Raw genomic sequence first — 12,190 nt, 5'->3', positions numbered from 1 at the left:
ACATTCTTCACAGGATTAGACAAAAACTATTTTAAAACTTTTGCTAAGCAAAAAGAACACAACTGGAGACATCGTGGTACCTGACTTCAAGCTATACTACAAGGCTACAGTAGCCAAAACAGTATGGTACTGGTACAAAAACAGACATGTAGAGGAATGGAACAAAATAGAGAACTCAGAAATAAGACCGCACGCCTAGAACCACCTGATCTTCAACAAACCTGACAAAAACAAGCAATGGGGAAAACATTCCCTCTTTAATAAATGGTGCTAGGAGAACTGCCTAGCCATATGCAGAAAATGGAAACAGGACCACTTCCTTAGACATTATAGAAAAATTAACTCAAGATGGATTAAAGACTTAAATGTAAAATCCAAAGCTGTAAAGGTCCTAGAAGACTCTAAGCAATACCATTCAGGACATAGGCAAGTGGAAAAATTTTATGAAGAAAATGCCAAAAGCAATTGCAACAAAAGCAAAAATTGACAAAACAGACCTAGTTAAACTAAAGAACTTCTGCACAGCAAAAGAAACTATCATCAGGCCAGGTGTGGTGGCTTATGCCTGTAATCCCAGCTCTTGGGAGGCTGAGGCAGGTGGATCATGAGGTTGGGAGTTCAAGACCAACCTGGCCAAGATGGTGAAACCCTGTCTTTACTAAAAATACAAAAATTAGCCGGGCATGGTGGCGGGCACCTGTAATCCCAGCTACTTGGGTAGCTGAGGCAGAGAATTACTTGAACCCAGGAGGTAGAGGTTGCAGTTAGCTGAGATCACACCACTGCACTGCACTACAGCCTGGGTGACGACACTCTGTCTCCCAAAAAAAAAAAAAAAAAAAAAAAAAAAAAAACCAAAAAGAAAGAAAGAAACTATGATCAGAGTGAACAGACAACCTACAGAATGGGAGAAGATTTTTGCGATCTACCCATCTGACAGAGATCTAATATTCAGAGTCTACCATGAACTTAAACAAATTTACAAGAAAAAAAAACCAGGCAATCCCATTAAAAACTGGTCAAAAGACATGAACAGACAGTTCTCAAAAGAAGACATTCATGTGGCCCACAAGCATAGGAAAAAAGCTCAACTTCGTTGATTATTAGAGAAATGCAAGCCAAACCACAGGAAGGTACCATCTCATGCCAGTCAGAATGGCAATTATTAAAAAAATCAAGAAATAACAGATGCTGGAGAGGATGCAGAGAAAAGAAATGCTTTTACAATTTTGGTGGGAGTATAAATTAGTTCAACCATTGTGGAAGATAGTGTGGCAAGTCCTCAAAGATATAGAAGCAGAAATACCATTTGACTCAGCAATTGCATTACTGGGTCTATTGCATTTTTCACTTCATTTATTTTATTTTTCAGCTCCAAAATTTCTTGTTTTAAAATAATTTTAATCTCTGTTAAGCGTGTTCATTTGATCATTTATTATTTTCCTTATTTCATTGAATTGTTTATCTGTTTTTTCTTGAAGTTTGCTGAGCTTTCTTAAAGCAATTATTTTAAATGGTCTGTGAGGCAGTTTATACATCTTTATTTCTTTGGGGTCAGCTACTGGGAGACTATGTTATTTTGGTAGTATGTCTCCTTAGTTGTTCATGTTCCTTACTGCCTTATGTTGATTTCTGTGCATTTGTAGAGCAGTCACCTATACTAGAATTTACAGACTAGTTTTTGTGTATAAACACCTTTTGCTGTGGGTAAAAATGAGGTGCAAGAGTGTTTGCTAGGTGGGATGCAGCAGCAGTTCTGGCATCACTGAGTGCACAGCTGTGCAGTCTCTTTGTGTAGGGACCAGCCCCACAGGGTTGGTGGGTCTTTCCCTGTGTGCGGCAATGAGAGAGTGTAGAAATAAAGACACAAGACAAAGAGATAAAAGAAAAGGCAGCTGGGCCCGGGGGACCACTACCACCAATGCACGGAGACCGGTAGTGGCCTCGAATGTCTGGCTGTGCTGTTATTTATTGTATACAAAGCAAAAGGGGCAGGGTAAAGAATGTGAGTCTTCTCCAATGATAGGTAAGGTCACGTGGGTCACGTGTCCACTGGACAGGGGGCCCTTCCCTGCCTGGCAGCCGAGGCAGAGAGAGAGAGAGAAGACAGAGAAAGACAGCTTACGCCATTGTTTCTACATATCAGAGACTGTTAGTACTTTCACTAATTTACTACTGCTATCTAGAAGGCAGAGCCAGGTGTACAGGTGGAACATGAAGGTGGACTAGGAGCGTGACCACTGAAGCACAGCATCACAGGGAGACGGTTAGGCCTCCGGATAACTGTGGGAAAGCCTGACTGGTGTCAGTCCCTCCACAAGAGGTGGAGGAGCAGAGTCTTCTCTAAACTCCCCCGGGGAAAAGGAGACTCCCTTTCCTGGCCTGCTAAGTAGCGGGTGTTGTTCCTTGACACTTTTTGCTACTGCTAGACCATGGTCCGCCTGGCAATGGGCATCTTTCCAGATGCTGGCGTCACCGCTAGACCAAGGAGCCCTCTGGTGGCCCTGTCCAGGCATAACAGAAGGCTCGCACTCCTGTCTTCTGGTCACACCTCACTATGTCCCCTCAGCTCCTGTCTCTGTATGGCCTGGTTTTTCCTAGGTTATGATTATAGAGCAGGGATTATTATAATATTGGGATAAAGAGTAATTACTACCAACTAATGATTAATGATATTCATATGTAATCATATCTAAGATCTATATCTGGTATGACTATTCTTGTTTTATATTTTATTATACTGGAACAGCTCGTGTCCTGGGTCTCTTGCCTCGGCGCCTGGGTGGCTTGCCGCCCACACTTTGCAGCTCTGTCAGCTTGGTTTGGTATTGACAAAGATTACATGGATCCTCAGCATGTGACAGTGTGGATGTTTGTTGCAGTAGTGTGAGTTGTTGGGGTTTATGGTGGTAGTAGCTGCTAAGATCTTCTTGATCCTGATGTTGTAGTGATGGAAGTTCTCTTGACACTGGATCCTACTTGCAAGCCCAAATGGCATTGGCACTGATGTATGCTGAGTGGTACCTATGGAGTGGCCATAGAGATGAAGCCTGAAATGTTGGGATTCACTCAGGATGGTGACAGAAATATCAAAGGGAAATATTGGGAAAAGTTATAAGAAATAGTCACAAACCTTTTGGAAGGCCGAAAGGTTACATAGCTTGTAATAATTGAACAGGCTGAAGGCAGCCCGTTCTTACCTTAGAGCATTAGGTCATAGGGTAAATACTAGGGACAATAGAGGCTTCCGCAGTTAAGTCTGTTTACCCTACCTCCATTAACTAACCTTTGAGCCAGATGGCCCTCTCTGGGGGAGGTCGACCAGGGATATTGCCCCCTAATGGTGTTTACTTTAGATCGCAGCGTCTGAGCTTTAATAATTCCTAGAACTACTCTCTTAACCATTTTAATTATCCACAAGTGTGTTGACTCAGAGCTTTTGTTGTTTATTGTATACTAAATAAATGCCTGGAGTGTGAACTGCTCAGGGCTGGCCGCAGTGACAAACCCCTCTTGGTGTGCAGGCGGTCGTACACTCAGCAGGACTGGCAAAAGAGAATATCTGTGTATCAGTGTCGGTTTTATTCATCTGTCGTTTGGGTCAGGGTCTGCGGGTGGACCCCCACAGCTGATGCCCTCCAGTGAGGAGCAATATCTCACTGAAGCACTGGTACTTGTGGAGGGTCTATGAATCCTGAATCTGAGGTCGTACTGGGATTGGTGGCTTGGGCACTGGCACCCTTGCTGTCTTGTTGGTAACAGTATGCAATGCATAGGTGCTTGTGAAGCAACTGTGGAGCTGAGCAGAGACATATGCAGAGATACAGGGCTCAGGTGCCCAGTTCTCTATGGTGGCTGTTGCCTGGAATATGGTCACATTCAAAGAGACCCTGGCTTCAGGGTCTAGAATATGAACTAGATTGCTATGGCAATGACTTTGGTGTCTGATATGTGGGTATGTGCAGTGCAGCCCTAGATCCCAAGTCTGGAGTGTGGGCACTTGCAGGGCGGCTGCTACTCAAGGGTTGAGGGTTGGGAAGGATAGTGGTTCTATTCCTTTAGGGGCTCAACAGAGGCTGCCCTTGGAGGGGAAAGCGGTGTACAGCTGCATCTTTCTCTCTGAGGTTCCCCTGCAGGAATGACTGTTGGTTGTCTCTTGGATGTAAAAAGTAAAAAAGTAAAAGATGCCAGTGTTGTCTGTGGAGCAGGCCACTGGGGATGATGGTGGTTCCTGTACATGGCTGATACTAATAGTCTCTGCGTTTCAGTTTTGTTCCTAGCCATCTCTAGTTATCACAAACATGCTGATCTCACCAGCAATCCTTTCTGTATGAATATTCTCCATTTTTTGTGCTCTATTGCGTTGCTGCGGATTTTTTCTTGGACCTTGAGTCTTCTCAGGGTGGTTTTGGTTTGTGGATAGCCATCTATATATGTTTTTTGTGTATGTATGTGTGTTTGCAGTGGGGCAGGTTAGCGCAGATGAAGGCTGGTATCTCCTACTCTGTCATCTTGATGACATTACTCAGTCATTTCTTGTTTTACTTTGACAGAATTTCAGACATTGTGTATGAAAATTTGTAGTGATAACTTGATGCTCTGGGTGATATTATATTCCTCCTGAAATGATTTATTTTTGTTTTTGGCAGAATGTTAGTTTTGGTGAAGCTCACTTTAATATCATGTGATTGACCTGATTTGAGTCTGAGTATCCTTATATTAGAGGTATAGCCTATTTTCGTTCAACTTTACTGTTAAGATATAGCCCTTTTAAGGATCACAACACTAAGTCTTGGGTGTTTATGGTTACTCTTTACAATCTTTGGAGAGTAATGAAAGCTCTTCTCCACTTCTTAACCTCTAATTTGATGTTTGTGATTTAGAAAATGCCTCTGGGCAAAATGTTGTGCCAAAAGCCTGGGTTATCTCTTGGTTCCACTCTGGAAGCATGTCTCCTTAAATCCCAGATCTCCAGCCTTCAAACAAAGGATATTTTTAAAAATTGGCTTCCTTTTATTGTTCTTTGTAGGAGGCTTTGATTGCAGGAAGCTAGTCCTTAAGTGCTGGAAATTGACACCCTTTTATTTCCATATTTTAAAATTAAAACATTTAAAAACATTTTTAATGTTATATCATAGTTGTACATATTTTTGAAGTACATGTGATATTTTGATTCATGTATACAGTATGTAATAAAATCAGGGTAATTAGGATGTTCATACATCAATAATTTATCTTTTCTTTATGTTAGGAACATTACATTTCTTCTAGCTATTTGAAATATATAGTAAACTATTGTTCACTATAATTTCCCTACTGTACTATCAAATACCAGAACTTATTCCTTCTATCTAATTGTATTTTTTACCTATTAATGAAACTCTCTTCATCACCCCCTCCTCCCTTCTTTTTCCAGCCTCTGCTACCTCAATGAGATAAACTTTTTTAGCTCCCACATATGAGTGAGAACATTCAGTATTTGTTTTTTTGTGCCTGGCTTATTTCCCTTAATGTAATGACCTCCAGTTCTTCCACGTTGTTGCAAGTGACAAAACTTCACTCTTTTTTATGGCTGAATAATATTCCATTTTGTATACATACCACATTTTAAAATTCATTTATCCATTAATGGACACTTTGGTTGATTCCGTATCTTTGCTATTATGAAAAGTGCTGCAATAAAGATGAGAGAATAGATATTTATTTCATACACTGATTTCCTTTCTTTTGGATATATACCCACCAGTGGGATTGCTGGATCATATGGTAGTTCTATTTTTAGTTTTTTGAGGAACCTCCATAATGTTTTCCATAATGGCTGTATTATTTCACATTCTTTCCAATGATGTACAGGCATTCCCCTTTCTCTGCATTCCCACCAACTTTGTTATTTTTTGTCTTTTTGATAATAGCCATTCTAACTAGGGTGAGATGATAGCTCATTGTGATTTTGACTTTTATTTCCCTGATTATTAGTAATGTTGAGCATTTAAAAAATATGCCTGTTGAGTATTTGTATGTCTTCTCTTGAGGAATGTTTTTTAACATTCTTTTAATCATTTTTAAATTAGATTAGTTGGGCTTTGTGCTATTGAGTTGCTCAAGTTCCTTATATATTATGGTTATTAATCCCCTGTGTGGATGAAGAGATCGTGAATATTTCCTCCTAGTGTGCAGGTTGTTGATTGTTTCCTGTGTTGTGCAGAAGCTTTTTAGTTTGATGTAATCTTATTTGTCTATTTTTGCTTTGGTTGTCTGTGCTTTTGAAGTCTTACCCAAAAAACTTTGCCCAGACCAAGGTCCTGTAGTGTTTTCCCAATGTTTTGTTCTACTAGTTTCGGAGTTTGAGGACTTACATTTAAATATTTCATCTATTTTGAGTTGCTTTTTTGTACATAGTGAGAGGCGGATCTAGTTTCATTCCTCTGCATATGGATATTGATTTTTCTGAGCATCATTTATTAAAGAGAATGTCCTCTTCCCATTGTGTATTCTTGGCATCCTGGTTGAAAATGAGTTGGCTGTAAGTATGTGGATTTATTTCTGGATTCACAGTTTTGTTCCATTGGTCTCTGTATCTATTTTCATGCCAGTATGATGCCGTTTTGGTTACTATACTTTTGTAGTAGAATTTAAAATCATGTAGTGTGATGCCTCCAGCTCTGTTCTTTTCGCTCAGGATTACTTTAGCTATTCAGGGTATTTTGTAGTTTCATATGAATTTTTGGATTTTTTTCTATATATGTGAAAAATGTCATTGGTATTTTGTTAGGGATTGCATTGAGTCTGTAGATTTCTTTGGGTAGTATAGACATCTTAACAATATTAACCATTTTAATCCATGATTATGAGATATCTTATTATCTTTTGTGTTCTCTTACGTTTCTTTCATTAGAGTTTTATAGTTTTCCTTGTACAGATCTTTCACTTCTTTGGTTAAATTTATTCCTAGGTATTTTTTTAAAAAATTGTAGCTATTGTAAATTGGATTGCTTTTTTTTATTATACTTTAATTTCTAGGGTACATTTCTGCTAATGCTATCCCTTCCCGAGCCCCCCACCCCATGACAGGCCCCGGTGTGTGATGTTCCCCACCCTGTGTCCAAGTGTTCGCATTGTTCAATTCCCACCTATGAGTGAGATCATGCAGTGTTTGGCTTTCTGTCCTTGTGATAGTTTGCTCAGAATGATGGTTTCCAGCTTCATCCATGTCCCTACGAAGGACCTGAACTCATCCTTTTTTATGGCTGCATAGTATTCCATGGTATGTATGTGCCACATTTTCTTAATCGTCTATCGTTGCTGGATATTTGGGTTGGTTCCAAGTCTTTGCTATTGTGAATAGTGCTGCAGTAAACATATGTGTGCATGTGTCTTTATAGTAGCATCATTTATAATCCTTTGGGTATATACCCAGTAATGGGATGGCTGGGTCAAATGGTATTTCCAGTTCTAGATCCTTGAGGAATCGCCACATTGTCTTCCGCAATGGTTGAACTAGTTTACACTCCCACCAACAGTGTAAAAGTGTTCCTATTTCTCCACATGCTCTCCAGCACCTGTTGTTTCCTGACTTTTTAATGATCACCATTCTAACGGGTGTGAGATGGTATCTCATTGTGGTTTTGATTTGCATTTCTCTGATGGCCAGTGATGATGAGCATTTTTTCATGTGTCTTTTGGCTGCATAAATGTCTTCTTTTGAGAAGTGTCTGTTCATATACTTCACCCACTTTTTGATGGGATTGTTTGATTTTTTCTTGTAAATTTGTTTAAGTTCTTTGTAGATTCTGGATATTAGCCCTTTGTCAGATGGGTAGATTGCAAAAATTTTCTCCCATTCTGTAGGTTGCCTGTTCACTCTGATGGTAGTTTCTTTTGCTGTGCAGAAGCTCTTTAGTTTAATTAGATGCCATTTGTCTATTTTGGCTTTTGCTGCCATTGCTTTTGGTGTTTTAGTCATGAAGTCCTTGCCCATGCCTGTGTCCTGAATGGTACTGCCTAGGTTTTCTTCTAGGGTTTTTATGGCTTTAGGTCTAACATTTAAGTCTTTAATCCATCTTGAATTAATTTTTGTATAAGGTGTAAGGAAGGGATCCAGTTTCAGCTTTCTACATATGGCTAGCCAGTTTTCCCAGCCCCATTTATTAAATAGGGAATCCTTTCCCCATTTCTTGTTTTTGTCAGGTTTGTCAAAGATCAGATGGTTGTAGATGTGTTGTATTATTTCTGAGGGCTCTGTTCTGTTCCATTGATCTATATCTCTGTTTTGGTACCAGTACCATGCTGTTTTGGTTACTGTAGCGTTGTAGTATTGTTTGAAGTCAGGTAGCGTGATGCCTCCAGCTTTGTTCTTTGGCTTAGGATGGTCTTGGCGATGCGGGCTCTTTTTTGGCTCCACATGAACTTTAAAGTAGTTTTTTCCAGTTCTGTGAAGAAAGTCATCGGTAGCTTGATGGGGATGGCGTTGAATCTATAAATTACCTTGGGCAGTATGGCCATTTTCACAATATTGATTCTTCCTATCCATCATCATGGAATGTTCTTCCATTTGTCTGTGTCCTCTTTTATTTTTTTGAGCAGTGGTTTGTAGTTCTCCTTGAAGAGGTCCTTTACATCCGTTGTAAGTTGGATTCCTAGGTATTTTGTTGTCTTTGAAGCAGTTGTGAATGGGAGTTCACTCATGATTTGGCTGTTTGTCTGTTATTGGTGTATAGGAATGCTTGTGATTTTTGCAGATTGATTTTGTGTCCTGAGACTTTACTGAAGTTGCTTATCAGCTTAAGGAGATTTTGGGCTGAGATGATGGGGTTTTCTAAATATACAATCATGTCATCTGCAAACAGGAACAATTTGACTTCCTCTTTTCCTAATCGAATACCCTTTATTTCTTTCTCCTGCCTGATTGCCCTGGCCAGAATTTCTAACACTATGTTGAGTAGGAGTGGTGAGAGAGGGCATCCCTGTGTTGTACCAGTTTTCAAAGGGAATGCTTCCAGTTTTTGCCCATTCAGTATGATACTGGCTGTGGGTTTGTCATAGATAGCTCTTATTATTTTGAGATACGTCCCATCAATGTCTAGTTTATTGAGAGTTTTTAGCATGAAGGGCTGTTGAATTTTGTCGAAGGCCTTTTCTGCATCTATTGAGATAATCATGTGGTTTTTTGTCTTTGGTTCCGTTTATATGATGGATTACTTTTATTGATTTGCATATGTTGAACCAGCCTTGCATCCCAGGGATGAAGCCAACCTGATCGTTGTGGATAAGCTTTTTGATGGGCTCCTGGATTTGGTTTGCCAGTATTTTATTGATTTCTCCATTGATGTTCATCAGGGATATTGGTCTAAAATTCTCTTTTTTTGTCGTGTCTCTGCCAGGCTTTGGTATCATGATGTTGCTGGCCTCATAAAATGAGTTAGGGAGGATTCTCTCTTTTTCTATTGATTGGAATGGTTTCAGAAGGAATGGTACCAGCTCCTCTTTGTACCTCTGGTAGAATTTGGCTGTGAATCTGTCTGGTCCTGGACTTCTTTTGGTTGGTAGGCTATTAATTATTGCCTCAATTTCAGAGCCTGTTATTTGTCTATTCAGGGATTTAACTTCTTCCTGGTTTAGTCTTGGGAGGGTCTATGTGTCCAGGAATTTATCCATTTCTTCTAGATTTTCTAGTTTGTTTGTGTAGAGGTGTTTATAGTATTCTCTGATGGTAGTTTGTATTTCTGTGGGATCGGTGGTGATATCCCATTTATCATTTTTTATTGCATTTATTTGATTCTTCTCTCTTTTCTTCTTTATTAGTCTTGCTAGTGGTCTATCAATTTTGTTGATCTTTTCAAAAAACCAGCTCCTGGATTCATTGATTTTTTGAAGGGTTTTCTGTGTCTCTATCTCCTTCCATTCTGTTCTTGTCTCAGTTATTTCTTGCCTTCTGCTAGCTTTTGAATGTGTTTGCTCTTGCTTCTCTAGTTCTTTTAATTGTGATGTTAGGGTGTTGATTTTAGATCTTTCCTGCTTTTTCTTGTGGACACTTAGTACTATAAATTTCCCTCTACATGCTGCTTTAAATGTGTCCCAGAGATTCTGGTATGTTGTGTCTTTGCTCTCCTTGATTTCAAAGAACATCTTTATTTCTGCCTTGTTGTGTACCCAGTAGTCATTCAGGAGCAGGTTGTTCAGTTTCCATGTAGTTGTGCAGTTTTGAGTGAGTTTCTTAATCCTGAGTTCTAATTTGATTGCACTGTGGTCTGAGAGACAGTTTGTTATAATTTCTGTTCTTCTACATTTGCTGAGGAGCACTTTACTTCCAACTATGTGGTCAACTTTGGAATAAGTTCAATGTGGTGCTGAGAAAAATGTATATTCTGTTGATTTAGGGTGGAGAGTTTGGTAGATGTCTATTAGGTCCACTTGGTGCAGAGCTGTATTCAATTCCTGGATATCCTTGTTAACTTTCTGTCTCATGGATCTGTCTAATGTTGACAGTAGGGTGTTAAAGTCTCCCATTATTATTGTGTGGGAGTCTAAGTCTCTTTGTAGGTCTCTAAGGACTTGCTTTATGAATCTGGGTGCTCCTGTATTGGGTGCATATATATTTAGGATAGTTAGCTCTTCTTGTTGAATTGATCCCTTTACCATTATGTAATGGCTTTCTTTATCTCTTTTGATCTTTGTTGGTTTAAAGTGTGTTTTATCAGAGACTGGGATTCCAATCCCTGCTTTTTTTGTTTTCCATTTGCTTGGTAGATCTTCCTCCATCCCTTTATTTTGAGCCTCTATATGTCTCTGCACGTGAGTTGGGTTTCTTGAATACAGCACATTGATGGGTCTTGACTCTATCCAATTTGCCAGTCTGCATCTTTTAATTGGGGCATTTATCCCATTTACATTTAAGGTTAATATTGTTATATGTGAATTTGACCCTGTCATTATGATGTTAGCTGGTTATTATGCTCGTTAGTTGATGCAGTTTCTTCCTAGCATCCATGGTCTTTAGAATTTGGCATGTTTTCACAGTGGCTGGTACCGCTTGTTCTTTTCCATGTTTAGTGCTTCCTTCAGGACCTCCTGTAAGGCAGGCCTGGTGGTGACAAAATCTCTCAGTATTTGCTTGTCTGTAAAGGCTTTTATTTCTCCTTCACTTATGAAGCTTAGTTTGGCTGGATATGAAATTCTGGGTTGAAAATTCTTTTCTTTAAGAATGTTGAATATTGGCCCCCACTCTCTTCTGGCTTGTAGAGTTTCTGCCGAGAGATCCGCTCTTAGTCTGATGGGCTTCCCTTTGTGGGTAACCCGACCTTTCTCTCTGGCTGCCCTTAACATTTTTTCCTTCATTTCAGCCTTGGTGAATCTGACAATTATGTGTCTTGGGGTTGCTCTTCTTGAGGAATATCTTTGTGGCGTTCTTTGTATTTCCTGAATTTGGATGTGGGCCTGCCTTGCTAGGTTGGGGAAGTTCTCCTGGATAATATCCTGAAGAGTGTTTTCCAATTTGGTTCCATTCTCCCCATCACTTTCAGGTACACCAGTCAAACGTAGATTTGGTCTTTTCACATAGTCCCATATTTCTTGGAGGCTTTGTTTGTTTCTTTTTACTCTTTTTTCTCTCAACTTCTCGCTTAATTTCATTAATTTGATCTTCAATCACTGATACCTTTCTTCCACTTGATCGAATTGGCTACGTAATTCTCGTGCCATGGTTTTCATCTCCATCAGGTCATTTAAGGTCTTCTCTACACTGTTTATTCTAGTTAGCCATTCGTCTAATCTTTTTTCAAGGTTTTTAGCTTCCTTGAGATGGGTTTGAACACCCTCCTTTAGTTCAGAGATGTTTATTTTTACTGATCTTCTGAAGCCTACTTCTGTCAACTTGTCAAAGTCATTCTCCATCCAGCTTTGTTCCATTGCTGGCAAGGAGCTGCGATCCTTTGGAAGAGAAGAGGTGCTCTGATTTTTAGAATTTTCATCTTTTCTGCTCTGGTTTCTCCCTATCTTTTTGGTTTTATCTACCTTTGGTCTTTGATGGTGCTGACCTACAGATGGGGTTTTGGTGTGGATGTCCTTTTTGTTGATGTTATTCCTTTCTGTTTGTTAGTTTTCCTTCTAACAGCCAGGACCCTCAGCTGCAGGTCTGTTGGAGTTTGCTGGAGGTCCACTCCAGATCCTGTTTGCCTGGGTATCACCAGCAGAA

At 39.7% G+C, this 12,190-nt stretch overlaps 1 protein-coding gene across 1 annotated transcript in view; it reads right to left on the bottom strand.

Moving 5' to 3' along the window:
• The window catches only part of MS4A13 (membrane spanning 4-domains A13), a 66,258-nt gene that overhangs the window by 23,616 nt on the left and 30,452 nt on the right, over positions 1–12,190 (bottom strand). The gene's annotated exons all lie outside the window — the stretch shown is intronic.

This window comes from Symphalangus syndactylus, chromosome 1 (assembly GCF_028878055.3).
Source record: "Symphalangus syndactylus isolate Jambi chromosome 1, NHGRI_mSymSyn1-v2.1_pri, whole genome shotgun sequence".
Taxonomy (NCBI): domain Eukaryota; kingdom Metazoa; phylum Chordata; class Mammalia; order Primates; family Hylobatidae; genus Symphalangus; species Symphalangus syndactylus.
The sequence above is the reverse complement of the archived record's forward strand: the minus strand, read 5'-3'. Positions and strand labels throughout refer to the sequence as shown.